This window comes from Dipodomys merriami, unplaced genomic scaffold, assembly GCF_024711535.1.
Source record: "Dipodomys merriami isolate MVZ:Mamm:240054 unplaced genomic scaffold, mDipMer1.0.p SCAF_126, whole genome shotgun sequence".
Lineage (NCBI taxonomy): Eukaryota > Metazoa > Chordata > Mammalia > Rodentia > Heteromyidae > Dipodomys > Dipodomys merriami.
In genome coordinates, this window is record NW_027202560.1 from 3,169,217 (window position 1) to 3,187,395 (window position 18,179).

Consider the following 18,179-nt stretch of genomic DNA (forward strand, 5'->3'; position numbering starts at 1 on the left):
CAACAAAAAAGGTGCATGTTCTCTCTGATATGCAGATGTTAGATTTAAAGCACAACAAGATATGATCAAGTATACAGGGTTCTAGACACAGATATATAGTGAGACCAAAAGAGGATAGCCTTAGGAGAAAAGCACCAAAATGTAATACACAAGCAGCTTTTCATATATATATATATATATATATATATATATATATATATATATATATATAAATCATAGACATATATATAAAATCATACACATATTGAAAAGAACTCCAAAGAAAACAAAGAACTTTTTCTTAATTTGTCTTATCATTTTTAGATTACTCTATTTTTTTACCTCATATATGGTGTATTCACATGCATATGTGAAAAAAGGTGGGGACAGAGCACAGAATCAGTGGAAGACAAGTAAAAATAGATAGCAGTGGGACTCATCAACTGCATTGGACATTGATGTAAGTGAACCAAGCAACTCGTGGAGGAGATGGAAAGAAAGGAAAGAGAGAATGAGGGAACAGATGATACTAAGGAAAAGGAAAGAAATGTACTTATCACCTGACATATGTAAATGTAACCTCATTGTATATCACATCTAAAACATCAATAAAGTAATTTTTTAAAGCTATGTATAATGGGGAATGGTAATACTCAGCACTGTGGAGGCAGAAGCAAGGGGACTGCAAGTTCAAAGCCATCTCTACAGTAAAATTTTTTGTCTCAAAAAAACAAAAAAAGGATATGGATGTTACAGGTCTTGATAGACCATGTGAGGTTCTGGGTTAGATCTCTAGCACAAAACAAAACAAAACAACAACAACAAGAACTACTCTTTGTATAATTAATTTACAGTGATAATTACTGAAAGAAATGGCCTATATAGGGCTGGGAAGGTGGCTCAGTGGTAGAGCGCTTGCCTTGCATGCATGAGGCCCTGGGTTCGATTCCTCAGCACCACATAAGCAAAAAGAAAAAAAACACGGAAGTGGCACTGTGGCTCAAGTGGTAGAGTGCTAGCCTTGAGCTGAAGAGCTGAGGGACAGCGCCCAGGCCCAGAGTTCAGGCCCCACGACTGGACCCAAAAATAAATAAATTAATTAAAATGCCAAAAAATATTAAAAAAAAAAGAAATGGCCTATATAAATAAAAACCAAGAAAGAAACCAACTAAAATGGTGCACAATAGAATCTGGCAGGGGGGAAAACTACAAAGGAAACATCACATCTGCAAAATCTAGTTTCAAGAAACATTAGTATGTATAAAAATCTTCAATATATAATTAATTTTTTTAAAAAAGTTTTTAATTCCTCCTGAAACCTCTAGACCAATTTTTTTTTTCACTGAAGAAAAATGTCAGGTGATTTTGACACAGTAAATAATTTTACAATAAATGATGTCCTAGGAGTTGGCACTTGTAGTTTTAAAACGTGGCTTGGGAAAATTGGGAGGGAGCAGAGGAAGGGCTGATATTGTCCAAAAGAAATGGACTCATTAATTGCCTTATGAAATTGTAACCATTCTGTACATCAACTATATAATTATAAAAATATTTTTAAATATGCCAAGTTAAAAAAAAAAAAAACCTCAGAAGAGTTCCGGGAAGATGGCGGAGGAGAAGCTGGAATCTGAACAAGCTCTCGCATAGAAAGTAGTTTTAGAGTTCCAGTAAACAGTCCTAAGCCAGAGAATCACACCAAGTGTGCCATCACAGGACAGAGAGTTAGACAAGAGAGGGGAAGCCAAGGAAACGCATCAGTTGCCGCTCCGGCGGCGGCGGGGACGCGGCGGCAACCACCGCCGCGGAGTCATACCTGAGACACAGAGAGCCGGAGATGAAGGAGCCAGACGCAGCGGACGAGCGGATTCTACTCAACACCAACAAGAACCGACAAGAAGCAAACATCTTCATCCTGCTGTTTGCAGACCAGAGACGACCCAGGATCCAAGACTCGGCGTGAGTACAAGCCCGAAGTCCTCACTCCTCAGGGAGCAGAGGAGGGAAGGCCAACCCTCCCCCCCCCAGCACCGGTGATCTCCATCTTGGATACCGACAAAGCTCGGAGGAGCTTCTAGCTCCAGCTCAGGCCTTGGAATAAAATGAGTCATTTAGCAGGTCACAAGAACTTAACGGCGAAGTGACCTGCCAGACTCAGCTCCATCCAGGGAAAAGTCACCCAGCTCAGGCGCCAGCCATCGGAGTGCCTTGCCTCACTGGGTAACCAGAGCCAGAGGCTGCCCCTCCCTCTAGCAGCCACCACAATCAATTGAAAAACAGAAACCCTGAGAATGGCTCCAGGCTGGGCACTGTGAGTTTTTATCACAAAATAGCCCCAGGGAAAAGCTACTGTTTGTTGAAAGGCCTCAACTCTACCCAGAACCTAGCCTCATCACCACATCCCCCTCTTTTGTGACTCTCAAAGCAGACCACCCTCCCAGAAAACTAACCTGGGAGGGGGAATCTCAAAATCTTGGGTAAAGCAGAGCATTTTTCTGCCTCTTCCAACCAACTGACTTAAGAAACCAATCAAGCCACAGTTCCTCAAGCTGACCAGAGACTCCAACAAGAGACTGGTGGCAGACAAAAGGGAGATACAGGATTCTTCCCACTCCTCCCCCCCCCAAAAAAAAATGAAAAGACTTTTTTTTTCTTTTTCTTTTTTTCTTCTTCTTCTTCTTCTTTTCATTTTTTTGGCTTGTTTTTTGTTTTTTGTTACCTTATATATATATATATATATATATATATATATATATATATATATATATATATATAAATTTTTTTCCCTTCTAAAACTTTTATTAATCTTTAATTTTTGCCTCTTCTGAAAAAATAATTGTTTTCCAGTAACTTTTTTTTTTCTCATCTTATAATTTTTATTTTAGGAATACGTGAATAAGAGTTTTCCTTTCTTTTCTTGTCTTCTTTCTCTTTTTCTTTCTTTCTTAATTATCTTTTTCTTTTTTATCTAGGTCTACTGAACTTCTGATCTTTTCTTCTCCCTTTCCCATCCTTAAAGCTTTTCACATCTCCTCTATGTCCCTCCCCTTCTCTGAACATATTCACATTCCTCTCTAAATAGACGGTCTTTTAAGCTCTATAATAACATTAATTTTTACGTTTCTATTCTTTTTCTGGTCTCTCTTTATTCCCCTTTCCGTCTCTTCTTTTTCTCTCTCTCTCTACTTGCATTCTACCCAACCCATTTCCTGCACTGTGATTAGGACATAGTTAACTCTCCCTGTGCCTCCCCACACCAATCTATTCCTATTTTTTACCCACATCTCTCCCTAATCCTAATAATTTCTGGTTTTCCAAATTCTTTTCTGCGGTTCGAAGTCCTTTAACATATAGTCGTTTGATGTTGAATAGATGTATCTGTTGAACTAGATTGTATCTGTAGACTATTGACTGTACAAATGCAAACTTTGGTTGATGGTTGCCTTAAGATATTGTTCTAGCACAAAACTGGTGCAATCTTTATCTCAAATGGGCCGAGTAAGCCGGAAAAACACAAGAAAAATGGCAAATTCGGGTATCTCAATTCCCAACCTGGATAATCAGGGATTAGAACAGATAAAGAATAATCCAGAGGAGAGTTCCCAAATAGCTCTACAAACACTAATAGCAAACATGATAAATGAGAAGTTTGACAATGTACAAAGGACTCTGTATGAGTGTGATAGGGAGAGAGAGGAGGCATCCCAGAAGTTTATACAGGAATATCATAAGCGTGAGGAAGCTTCTCAAAAACTGATACAGGATTTGCGTGAACAACTTGAGAATACTCAAAGAGAAAGGGAGGAATGGCGTGAGCAGGCAGAGAACACTCAAAGAGAACTGCAGGAATCCCACAGAAGGGAGGAAACTAATCAAAGAGTAATTCACGAATTAAGAGACCAGGTAGAGAATACACAAAGATCACTAAAGGCATTCATGGAATCCATTAACAAAGAGCTGAAGGAAGTCAGGGAGACCACAAAGGGAATGCTGAATGGAACCCAACAGAAGGAATGGGAGTCCAAAGAAACCATAACCAATCAACTAAGTGATTTGAGAACAAACACTGAACACCAAATTAAGGAAGTAAAGAAAATCATACAAGACCTAAAACAGAGCTTCAACAAAGAACTTGAAGCCATCAAAGCTGACCAATTAGAAGGAAAAGAAATAAAAAACAAAGTAGAGAGTCTTGATAGCAGGTTAGACCATGCAGAAGATCGAATCTCAGGGATTGAAGACAGCCTAGATATTATAGAGAAAGAACATACAACCATCCAAGACAAGTCCAAGAAATATGATAGGTCTATCCAACACCTGGAAGACACCATCAGAAGGCCCAATCTAAGTATAATGGGTGTAGAGGAGCACCTAGAAACAGAAGTTAATGGTCTAGGAAATTTGTTTAACAGGATCCTAGCAGAGAACTTCCCAAACATACAAAAAGATAGGCCTATTCAGATAGAAGAAGCTTTTAGAACCCCAAATAGACCAGACCAGAATAGGACATCCCACCGTCACATTATAATCCACACAGGATCAACCCAGACCAAGGAAAAGATCCTTAAAGCTGTCTAGGAGAAAAGGTTAATCACCTATAAAGGGAAACCAATTAGAATTACCTCAGATTTCTCAGCAGAGACAATCAAAGCAAGAAGAGCCTGGAATGACGTGTGCCATGCCCTAAAAACAAACAACTATCAACCAAGAATGCTGTGCCCAGCTAAACTCTCCTTCATAACTGAAGGCCAAATAAAAACCTTCCATAGCAAAGAAAAATTGAAACAATACATCTCCACCAAACCAGCCCTGCAAAAGATTCTTAAAGATGTCCTACACATAGAAAACGAACAAGAACGCAACAAAGGCCAAGAAACTGCACCCAAACTGAGAATCCAAGAACCTTAGGAAGACCCCAGTTTTCACAGCCCCCAAGAAGGTGGATAACATGGCAGGAACTCCCAAATACCTCTCAGTCCTATCTCTTAACCTTAACGGACTGAACTCTCCAATTAAGCGACATAGACTGTCTAGTTGGATTAAAAAACAAGACCCTTCTATCTGCTGCCTGCAGGAGTCACATCTCGCCTGTAAAAACAAACACATTTTCAAGGTTAAAGGCTGGAACAAAATCTACAAAGCAAACGGCCCTCATAAACAGGCGGGAGTTGCAATCCTAATATCAGATAAAATAGACTTCAAATTAAAATTCGTGAGAAGAGATAAAGAAGGTCGCTACATACTAATTAAAGGATCTCTCCTTCAGGAGGATATTACAATTCTAAATATCTATTCGCCAAACAATGGAGCACCCAAATTTATCAAAGAAACACTACTTTCCCTCAAATCCCATATAGATCCAAAGACATTAATTGTTGGGGATTTTAACACACCACTCTCCCCACTAGATAGATCAACTTGGCAAAAACTCAACAGAGAAACCGCAGATCTAAACAGCTGCATAGATCAACTAGACTTAACAGACATTTACCGAACATTTCACCCAGCAGCATCAGAATACACGTTCTTCTCAGCAGCACATGGAACGTTTTCTAAAATAGACCACATTTTAGGCTACAAAGCAAACTTGTCTAAATTCAGAAACATTGAAGTTATACTTGCATTCTCTCTGACCACAAGGGAATAAAATTAGAACTCAACACCAAAAGTCACCAAAGAAAGCCCGGTATCACATGGATGCTGAACAACACCCTGCTGAATCATGAGTGGGTCATGGAAGAGATTAGAAAGGAAATTCAAATGTTCATGCTATTCAACAAAAATGAACACACAAATTACCAGCTCCTCTGGGACACAGCAAAGGCAGTACTCAGAGGCAAGTTTATAGCTCTGAGCTCCTACATCAACAAATTGGAGAGATCGGAAACTAACAATTTAATGACACATCTAAACCTCCTTGAAAAAGAGCAGCAAGATAAACCCCAATCCAGTAGATGGAAAGAAATAATCAAAATTAAATCAGAATTAAATGAATTAGAATCCAAAAAAACTATAGAAAGAATCAACAAAACAAAGAGTTGGTTCTTCGAAAAACTTAACAAAATTGACAGACCCTTAGCAAACCTTATCAGAAAAAGGAGAGAACACACCCAAATTAATAAACTCAGAGATGAGAATGGAAACATCACCACGGAAACAACCAAGATTCAGAACATTATAAGGGAATACTTCTCAAAACTTTATGCTAATAAGTTTGAGAACTTGACAGAAATGGACCTTTTCCTAGCAAATATTGACATGCCAAAACTAAACCAAGATGAGTTAAACCAGCTTAACAGGCCCATATCAAGCATTGAAATAGAAACAGCAATAAGAGACCTCCCAGCTAAGAAAAGTCCAGGACCAGATGGTTTTACAGCGGAGTTTTACAAGGCCTTCAAAGCAGAGCTCACACCAATACTCCTCCAACTCTTCAATGAAATTGAAAGAGAAAGCTCACTACCGAACACATTCTATGAAGCCATCATAACCCTCATGCCAAAACCAGGCAGGGACTCATCAAAGAAAGAGAACTATAGACCCATTTCTTTGATGAACATTGATGCAAAACTTCTCAACAAAATTTTGGCCAATCGACTTCAACAATTCATCCAAAAAATCATACACCATGATCAAACAGGATTCATTTCAGGGATGCAAAGCTGGTTCAATATACGCAAATCAATTAATATTATTCATTACATCAACAGGAGCAAGAATAAGAACCACATGGTTATCTCAATAGATGCAGAAAAAGCATTTGACAAGATCCAACACCCCTTTATGATGAAGGTTCTGGAAAAATTAGGAATCCATGGAACATTCCTCAATACAATAAAGGCTGTATATGACAAACCTACAGCCAGCATTATACTCAATGGTGAAAAACTAAAGCCATTTCCTCTTAACTCAGGAACAAGACAAGGATATCCACTCTCTCCAATTCTCTTCAATCTAGTATTAGAATGCCTAGCTACAACAATAAGACAAGATGCAGACATAAAGGGGATCCAAATAGGGAAAGAAGAAATAAAACTCTCCCTCTTTGCAGATGACATGATCTTGTATTTAAAGAATCCCATAGAATCCACTCCCAAATTACTCAAGCTGATTCAAAACTTTGGCAAAGTAGCAGGTTATAAAATTAACCCCCCAAAATCAATGGCTTTTCTATATGCCAACAATGAGAAAAGTGTGGCTGAAATTAGGAAAGCAACTCCATTTGTAATAGCCCCACAAAAAATAAAATACCTAGGAATTAACTTAACCAAAGAAGTGAAGGACCTCTATGATGAAAACTTTAAAATCTTGAAAAAGGAAATCAACACAGAACTTAAAAAATGGCAAAACCTCCCATGCTCCTGGATTGGCAAGATTAACATCGTGAAAATGGCAATACTTCCCAAGGCTATCTACAAATTCAACGCGATACCTATCAAAATTCCACCCTCATTCTTCAAGGAAATAGAGGAGGCAATCCAAAAATTCATATGGAACAATAAAAGACCCCGAATAGCAAAAACGCTCCTCAATGGAAAGAACACTGCTGGAGGAATATCAATACCAAATTTAAACTCTACTATGAAGCCATAGTAATCAAAACAGCTTGGTATTGGCATAAGAACAGACCTGAGGACCAATGGAATAGAATTGAAAACCCAGAAATGAACCTACAGACAAATAGCCATCTAATCTTCGATAAGGAAGCTAAAACAATAGAATGGAAGAAAGACAGCCTCTTCAGTAAATGGTGCTGGCAAAATTGGTTAACTACATGTAGAAAAATAAAGCTAGATCCTTATATATCACTCTGCACCCGAATCAACTCCAAATGGTTCAAAGACCTTGAACTCAAAGCAGACACTCTGAAAACATTACAGGATGGAATAGGAGAAACCCTAGGTCTCCTTGGCTCAGGTCGAAATTTTCTGAATAGAGACCCGGAAGCACAACAAATCAAAGAAAGGTTGGACAAATGGGATTGCATAAGATTGCAGAGCTTCTGCAGGGCAAATGACATAGCTGGCAAGATCAATAGAAAGCCCACGGATTGGGAGAAGATCTTTACTAGCCATACAACGGACAAGGGTCTCATATCTAAAATATACTTGGACCTCAAAAAATTAAACCCTCCAACAACAAATCCTCAAAGAAACAACTGCCCAATAAATAAGTGGGCGAAAGACTTAAAGAGAAGCTTCTCTGAAGAAGAAAGAAGGATGGCCAATAGACACATGAAGAAATGTTCAACATTCCTAGCCATAAAAGAAATGCAAATCAAAACAACATTGAGATATCACCTCACTCCAGTTAGAACAGCAAAAATCAAGAACTCTAACAACAACAGATGCTGGAGGGGATGTGGACAGAAAGGAACCTTACTTCATTGTTGGTGGGAATGTAAACTTGTTCAACCACTTTGGAAAGCAGTATGGAGGTTCCTCAAAAGACTTCACATAGATCTCCCCTATGATCCAGCAATCCCACTTTTGGGCATTTACCCAAATGTTTACAAACAAGACCACACTAAAGCTACCAGCACAACTATGTTTATTGCAGCATTATTTACCATAGCTATGATATGGAACCAACCCAGATGCCCCTCAGTAAATGAATGGATCAAGAAAATGTGGTATATATACACAATGGAATTCTATGCCTCCATCAGAAAGAATGACATTTCCCCATTTGTTAGGAAATGGAAAGGTTTGGAAAAAATTATATTAAGTGAAGTAAGCCAGGCCCAAAGAAGCATAGGTCCCATGGTTTCCCTTATTTGCAATATCTAGTATAGGTATGAGTCAAGCGGAAAAGGTCAGATAATGTGATGTTAGGAAAATGAACCCTTAAATATGTATTTTAATGTTTTCGTTTCTTTCATGCATGTGTTTCTAACGCATTTATAAGATTATTTCTTTGTTGCTTTGTATGTCCCTCCCCCACAGTGTAACCCCTGCTTTCACTATATTTGATGTCAGTATAACATGTGGAGGAGATGGGGACAAACAAGTCGTTTAAGGATTCAGGTGGACCTGTTGCAACAATGAGAAGTACAAAATGTCATGTCAAAACCAGCTTTACAATGTCGGTGTGGGGGGGAGGGGGGTATAATTTGGTGGGGGAGGGGGGTAAAATTGGGTGGGGGGAGGGGGGAGGCAGGGAAAGGAAGTGAAGGGTAAACAAAGGAGGAGGCTGCAATGCTTGGTAAGAAATGTATGCATTATCCTGCCCATGTAATTGTAGCCCCTCTGTACAGTATGTTCTCAAATAAAATAAAATACAATTAAAAAAAAAAAACCTCATAGATCTAAACATAACCCACATACTACAACACTTTAAATGAAAGCACATGAAACTTCATGTATTTGTGTTGCTTTGAAAATGACCTCTGTGTACACTTTAATGGGTTTTTTTGTTTGTGGTTTTAGTTTTGTCTTTGGATTGTTGTTCTTCATCACTGATGTCATGAAGCTTGGACTCAGCCTGGGTGCTGTCACTGAGCTCTTTATTTCGAGGATAGTGGTCTACCACTTTGAGCTACATCTCTAATTCCAGGTTTTGAGGACTGTTCATGAGTGCGCCACTAGCACCTGGCTACACTTCGGATTTTATTATTTTATGTCGGTTGTCGGGCTTGAACTTTGTGCTTGGGTGTTGTCTCTTCAAAATTCTACCACTGGAAACAAGGTCAATTCCGGTCTTCTGAAGATTAGAGTCTTACGGACTTTCTTGCTGGCTAATACTAATACTGTGTCTTTGAGAAATCATTAACGACAGCCCGAGATTTCTATAGGTAACAAAGGCCTGGATATTTTTTCATGACAAGTTGATTAAAGACAAAGCATTGGGGAAGCTTTACAGATATTTAAGAAAAGGACACAAAACACCATCTCTAGAAAGATGGCTTACATTTACATTTTCATTCTAAGAAGGCACCCTCTAAAACTTCCTTTCTATTCATAAAGTACAAGTAATTCCATCAAAAATAGCAGCAGCACATAAATAGTCTGCAATATGATACAAAAACAGCAAAGATGTAAGCCATAACGTATTATGTAAAGAACTGAAAATATTCAAACAAGACCAAGAAAAATGATCCCATTTACACTATGTATCTCCTATATGCTTACTTATAGTACAGCATTATATGGGCCAACCTTGTCTATCTGCTTCTTTTCATTGCCAATTAGGCAGAAAATAGCCACAAGTGAAGGTGTGATACAAGAGGTAGACCTCAAGCCTTTAACAAAAAGCCAAGTAAGAAAAGCAAGTTCCTGACTTCAAACCCCAGTACTAGCACAAAAAATAAAATAAAACTATTATTATCTCGATGAAAATAATAGGGAAGGTAGTGCCATTACATCAGCATTTTAGAGCTTAAATATAAATAAATTGATGTTATTTAAATGAAATTATGAATGTATATGGAGGAAACAGAGATTATGTTTTCTAACTGTGGAGTCAGGGAGGAACTTTAAAGCAAAATGTAAATATCAGAAACAAGAAAAAAGATGGACTAATTTTGGCATAAGATAGTATGTTGGTATATATCACTAACAAAAACTAGAATAACATATTTGTAAAAAAATAATCTGCAACATATTTGATAGGTAATATATGTTGTAAAAATATTTTTAAGCTTTCAGATGCAGAGTTGTAGCTCAACAAAATGAAGCTGGAAATTGAAATATAACAGGGGAAAGTAAAGGGGAGGAGTGTAAATGAATGAAGAGTGGGTAGTAATGGCAGTATGCAGTGATAATATTCAATGCATATCCTATGAAATGAGGAAAGTTGAAGAAATGGCTTGGGTTGGTGAGAGGGAGTTGGTAGAATGATGATAGGATTGATATTGAGTAAGATACTTTGTACTTATAAACTGGTACATTGACAGATAAACCCTTTGTACAACTACTTGAAGATAATCAAAATATAAAAAACAAAAAAAAATTAGCTGGGTGCCAGTGGCTACAACTGTAACTCTAGCTTCTTAGGAGGATTTGAGTATTGAAGCCAATCTGGGCAGGAAAATCCATGAGATTTTCACCTCTAATTAATCACCAAAATGTCAGAAATAAAAGTTCTGGCTCAAGTGGTAGAGCACTAGCCCCAAGCAAAAAGAGTTCAAAAATAGTGCCCAGACCCCATTGTTCAAGCCCTGTACCAACAGACACACACACACACACACACACACACACACACACACACACACACACACACACACACACACACACACACACACACACACACACACACACACAAATGTCTCAAACTCACTAAAAAGAAATCTTCCTAGGCTGGTAGTAGTGACTCACACCTCTAATCCGAGCTACTCAGCTTGATATCTGAGGCACTTAGTTCAAAGACAATCCAAGCAAGAAGATCCTTGAGCCTTATGTGTAAATAAATAATAAAAAACCAGAAGAGGGGCTGTGGCAATACACAATACAGGCACAAAAGGCAAAACAAAACTTGTTTCAGTCAAATAACATCATATATTATACTCAGAGTAATATAAATTGTCAAAAAGACCTTTTGAAAATATATACAAAAAGCACTAAAAATACTAGTACCCTTCAACCCACTGGCTGTAACAAAACAATAAAAGAGAGGCAATTGATAAGCTAAGATGATGTTTACCATGCTAATTCATAACTTAAAAAGTGAAGAAACATATAAACTAGCTAGTAGGTGATTGAATAATACAATACTTTTTATCATGACATTCAGACATACAATGATAGTCTACGTATATATTTATGTAGATAGATGATAAATAGCTAGATAGGTAGATATATGAGCAGAAATATATTTGCTGCTAATTATTCAATATTAAACGCCTCCACAAGCATTTATATATTCCTATTCTAAGTTCTTGTCTCCTGCCTCAACATAAAAGGAAAATAAACATCCATAACTAGCATTTTACTTTTACAGGAACTGAGCACAATCTTCTCAAACAGCTCACTCCATCTTTCACCACACAGTCAAGCCCTCTACTTTTTAAATTTACATATCTCCTTTTTAAATTTGAGGCTAGAATTCTTACACTTCTCCCCCCTCCTCTCTCGTGACAACTAAAAGTGTAAATGGTCATCATGTTTTTTAAATATGCTCATTGAAGCCAGGACCCAATCACCTTCTTAGTCTTACTTTATTTCCATTCTTTTTGTTGTTGTTGTTGGTCATGGGGCTTGGATGCTGTCCCTCAGCTCTTCAGTTCAAGGTTAGCACTCTTAACACTTGATGCACAGGGCCACTTCCAGTTTTCTGAGTGGTTTATTGGAGATAAGAGTCTTATGGCCTTTCCTGCCTGGGTTGGCTTTGAACCGTGATCCTCAGATCTCAGCCTCCTGAGTAACTAGGATTACAGGTGTGAGCCACCAGTGCCCAGCCTCACTTTATTTCCAAAAGAAAGCTTCCAGCTCTCAAAGCAGAGCCTTATACAAAACATGTACCAAATAAATTTATTCCATTAACATTTTCTATGTACCTACTGCATGACAGCAGGACAATACAATACTGTGTTTGGATCTCAAAGATCATGAAATATGTTCATGTATAAACATGACTAGTGCTTGGGAAAATTGGGAAGTGGAGTAGAAGTATCAATAGGTTATTGATATATTATTATCCTCACAATAGTATGTATATTAGCTCAAATTCCCAAAAATAGCTCAACAATGTCTTATGCATGTTTTAAATATTTGATAACAATATGTCTATATAAATATATCAAGTATCAATAGATATTTGGGAATAAGAGAGGTAAAATAGAGAAAAAAGGCTTTGATTAACCTAGACATAAACAATAAACAAGTACTACTATACTGAAGCCTGTATCTTGAGAGGTGGAGATTAACACTGTCAAATTCAGATTCACCATACATCTTCCAAGAATACAATTCTGAAGATATATAAGCAAAAGTTATGGTTATAGTTTGGAAAGAATCCAATGATAGATCTGAAGTTTGTCTTCCTTTCTTAGGGAAATAGAAATGTAAGAGGAAGATATCAAAACATTCCCAACACAACAGTTGATTTCCTCCTGGTATCATTTAGTGCAATTTAATCTAACTTGACTCATTTTCTAAATTGTTACAGTTCCTCAAACTATGGTGCAGAATGACAATATGAAAAGAATGCAAATGCAGTGAGACAAAGGTAATCTCTACAAATTAGTTGATTTAAACTTGCTTGCTATTTTCTCATTCAAAAATGCTATATTGATGCATTTCACTCAAAGTGGATTTCACTCAGTATTCTTTTGCTTGCTTGCGTTTTGAGTTCTGCTGCCTACTTTGTTAGCATAGGGTTGAGTAAGGGCAGTTCATGCTGCAAAACACAAGAAAAAAAACAGAATGTCTGTAATCTTAATGCAAAATGTTGCCATCTATTGTTATAGGAAATGATATTGAAATTTCAAAACCTAAATGAGTAAGATGAATCAGTAACTGAATAGAATTTGTCACATAATGTTTCCAATGGGCATAATAAAACAGTACAATCATCAAGGCATTTTTAAAAAGAAAAGAAAAGGTAGGCATGGTGATTCACATCTGCAATCCCTACTCATTAGACTGAGGAAGATCATTGTTCAAGGTCAATATGAGACAGAACTTTACAAGACCCTATTCTCAACCAGAAAGAGTGTAGAGGTGCACACCTATCATCTCAGCTAGGGCACATAGACACACACACAAACACACACACACACACACACACACACACACACACACACACACACACACACACACACACACACACAAAGAACAGGAGGATTACAGCCTATGCTGGCTCATGCCAAAAGCAGATATTTTTATCTCAAAACTCACAAGCACTTCTGTGCTCATAAGAGAGTAATTGAGGGGGCTGGGAAGGTGGCTCAGTGGTAAAGCACTTGCCTTGCATGCCTGAGGCCCTGGGTTTGATTCTTCAGCACCACATAAGCAAAAAGAAAAAAATCCGGAAGTGGCACTGTGGCTCAAGTGGTAAAGCGCTAGCCTTGAGCTGAAGAGCTGAGGAACAGCTCCCAGGCCCAGAGTTCAGGCCGCACAACCAGACCAAAAAAAAAAAAGAGAGAGTAATTGACTACCATGTCAAAGACTTGATTTCAAATCCTAGTATTTCCAGAGAAAAAATACTTTAAATGATGATAATATAGCAACTTTCAATTGACTTTCCTTTGAAAAAGGGGACTTAAAGATAGATATTTGAGGCATCTGAACACTGGTTTTAAGATGAAAGTTTCCAAGAGTTGGCTGGGAAGGAATTCTGGACATGGGTTCTCTGCAGTTTTTCAGTGCATGAAAATACCATGGCAATTCAGAAAATTTCGGCATGAGCCAAGGAGACCTAGGGTTTCTCCTATTCCATCCTGTAATGATTTCAGAGTGTCTGCTTTGACTTCGAGGTCTTTGGTCCATTTGGAATTGATTCTGGTGTAGGGTGATATATAAGGATCTAGCTTTAGTTTTCTACAAGTAGTTAACCAATTTTGCCAGCAGCATTTACTGAAGAGGCTGTCTTTCTTCCATTCTATTTTTTTAGCTCCCTTTTCAAAGATTAGATGGCTATAGGTCTGTAGGTTCATTTCTGGGTTTTCAATTCTATTTTATTGGTCCTGAGGTCTATTCTTATGCCAATACCAAGCTGTTTTGATTACTATGTCTTTATAGTAGAGTTTGAAATTTAGTATTGATATTCCTCCAGCAGTGTTCTTTCCGTTGAGGAGCGTTTTTTCTACTCGGGGTCTTTTATTGTTCCATATGAATTTTTGGATTGCCTCTTCTATTTCCTTGAAGAAAGCAGGCCAAAATTTTCTGAATAGAGACCCGGAAACACAACAAATCAAAGAAAGGTTGGACAAATGGGATTGCATGAAGTTGCAGAGCTTCTGCATGGCAAAGGACATAGCTAGCAAGATCAATAGAAAGCCCACGGATTGGGAGAAGGTCTTCACTAGCCATACAACAGACAAGGGTCTCATATCTAAAATGTACTTGGAACTCAACAAATTAAACCCCCACAACAAATCCTCAAAGAAACAACTGTCCAATAAATAAGTGGGCTAAAGACTTGAGAAACTTCTCTGAAGAGGAAAGAAGGATGGCCAATAGACACATGAAGAAATGCTCAACATCCCTAGCCATAAAAGAAATGCAAATCAAACAACATTGAGATACCACCTCACTCCAGTTAGAATGGCAAAAATCAAGAACTCTAACAACAACAGATGCTAGAAGGGATGTGGACAGAAGGGATCCTTACTTCATTGTTGGTGGGAATGTAAACTTGTTCAACCACTTTGGAAAGTAGTATGGAGGTTCCTCAAAAGACTTCACATAGAGCTCCCCTATGATCCAGCAATCCCACTTTTGGGCATTTACCCAAATGTTTACAAACAAGACCACACTAAAGCTACCAGCACAACTATGTTTATTGCAGCATTATTTACCATAGCTCATATATGGAACCAACCCAGATGTCTCTCAGTAGATGAAAAGATCAAGAAAATGTAGTATATATAAACAATGGAATTCTATGCCTCCATCAGAAAGAATGACATTGCCCCATTTGTTAGGAAATGGAAAAACTTGGGAAAATTATATTAAGTGAAGCAAGCCAGGCACAAAGAAACATAGGTCCCATGGTTTCCCTTATTTGCAATATCTAGTATATATATGAGTCAAGCGGAAAAGGTCAGATAATGTGATGTTAGGAAAATGAACCCTTAGATATGTATTTTAATGTTTTTTTTTCTTTCATGCATTTGTTTCTAATGCATTTGTAAGATTATTTCTTTGTTGCTTTGTATGTCCCTCCCCCACAGGATAACCCCTGCTTTCACTATATTTGATGTCAGTATAACTTGTGGAGGAGATGGAGAAAAACAAGTCGTTTAAGGATACAGGTGGACCTGTTGCAATAATGAGAAGTACAAGTTGTCATGTCGAAAATTAGCTTTACAACGTTGGTGTTGGGGTGGGAGGTGGGAGGATTGGGTGGGGGGGTGGGGAGGAGGCTGGGAAGGGATGTGAAGTGTAAACAAAGGAGGAGGCTGCAATGCTTGATAAGAAATGGACGCATTATCCTGCGCATGTAATTGTAACCCCTCTGTACAGTATGTTCACAAAAATAAAATAAAATAAATAAAATAAAATACCATGGCAAGGGCACTGAAAACCAGTGAAATAGAAATCTCCCTTGTATTTTACTGCAAGTCTTCAGAAATACAAGAGAAGCCTCATTGGTCTAAAGACTGTAATAAGAGTATTGTTTCATTAGGAGAGAATGGTGTTTTCAGCCACTGTCTTCTTCTAATACATGGAACAGATTTTAGTAAATATTGCGCAATTGATTCTGTACAACTTAAAATTTTGAGGCATGGAGTAAAACCAGATCTTTGGAATCAAGAATCAAAAATAGAGCAGTATAACTTGGCAGAGTTAAAGAGGGAACAAGAAACAAAGGAAGTAAACAAGAACGAATAAGGGAAGGGCTAAGAAAATATTATAAGTAAAAGAATCAACACATTAAAAAACTGAAGCCTATCAAAATACATCGAAGTATCCTATTGACTTGGTCAACCCTTCTACATTTAGTTCTATCCTAGTTATTATGGCTGCTCAGTCTCTGAAAGCTCAGATCTACAATGTTTAGAATTAAGAAGTAAATTGATACAATATAAAAAAATAGGAAAGTAGCACATTTTTTTTCATTTGCAACTTATTCACATCCTTCAATTTTAAAATACATAATGGGAAAATACAGTTAAATAATTACCTGGTAAAGCCAATAAAATTTGACTCAGTTTGGGGGGAAAGATTAAGGTGGTTATGGATTTAGAATTTCTTACAATGACATTATGTACAAGACATTATGTCGAAAAATGAATTTTACAACTTTGGCGGGGGTGCGAGAGCACGGGATGGGAGGGCAGGGATGGTAAGGAGGAGGCAACAATGCTTAATAAGAATTGTACTCATGGGCTGAGAAGGTGGCTTAGTGGTAAAGAGCTTGCCTTGCATGCATGAGGCCCTGGGTTTGATTACTCAGCACCACATAAACAAAAAGAATAAAGCCGGAAGTGGTGCTGTGGCTCAAGTGGTAGAGCACTAGCCGTGAGCTGAAGAGCTGAGGGACAGTGCCAGGCCCAGAGTTCAGGCCCCATGACCGGACCCCCCACCCAAAAAAAAGAATTGTACTCATTACCTTGCTCATGTAATTGTAACCCCTCTGTATGGTATTTTCACAATAATAAAAACTTATTATTAGTAAGTTTTAGCAATGTTTATCTTACATCTCTAATTTTGATGATCATCAAAAGAAGTCTGACTCTTAAAAGAACATATGTTTTTATACAAATAGAATATTTATCTGAAAAGTAAAGCTTTCCTTTAAATGCTAATTTCTTCAATTGGCTACTTCATGATGAGATTTGAAGTTTATTGTCTTTCTTCTAGAGTTGATTTTTTTGTTATCAGCAGTTATAAGAATAAGTCAAATGCATGATTTCAAAAGAACATCTGGATAGTAGAACATTTGCCTAGCACAAGTGAGAGGTCCTGAGTTTGATCCTCAGTAGCCCAAGAGAAGGTGGAGGAGGAAGAGGTAGGCAGAAAGGGTGTGATGGGTGTGCAGAAGGATAAAAAGGAAGAGAAAGCAGAAGTAAAGCATCATATTATTCACTGTGAAACTGGTAGAAAAGCATGACCTTATTCTGTTATTTCTGCTGACACTATAAGCAGGAGGATTCATAGATTTCTCATAAGGAACAAAAGTGCTGAGCCATACCCAGGATTGGAAAAAGCAATTGTTCCTGTTTCCATCATGTTAAATGTTTGTATGTTGGTTACCCTGAGGATAATTTCTTTCAAAATTATCTCTATTTTTCCTGCAATTAACTTCATGTCTACGTATCTATAGGTTTAACTTACCTAGGTTTTAGTTTGATGTGTTTTCTCTCTTGAGTTGAAGAGGTAACTGTGAAGAGTATGGGGCTCTGAAATGGAATTAACTTTGTCCAGAATGTTATCTTGTGCTGTCAAAATAGTTACAATAAATATTTAAAGATCTGTGATGTATCATGCATCATATAGCAAGCAGCTAATGTATTAATGACATACTTCTGGTGTACATTAATGACTGAAATTTCTGATGTACTTATTAGTAAAGTTTTTTAATCTCTCTTGTGTACTTAT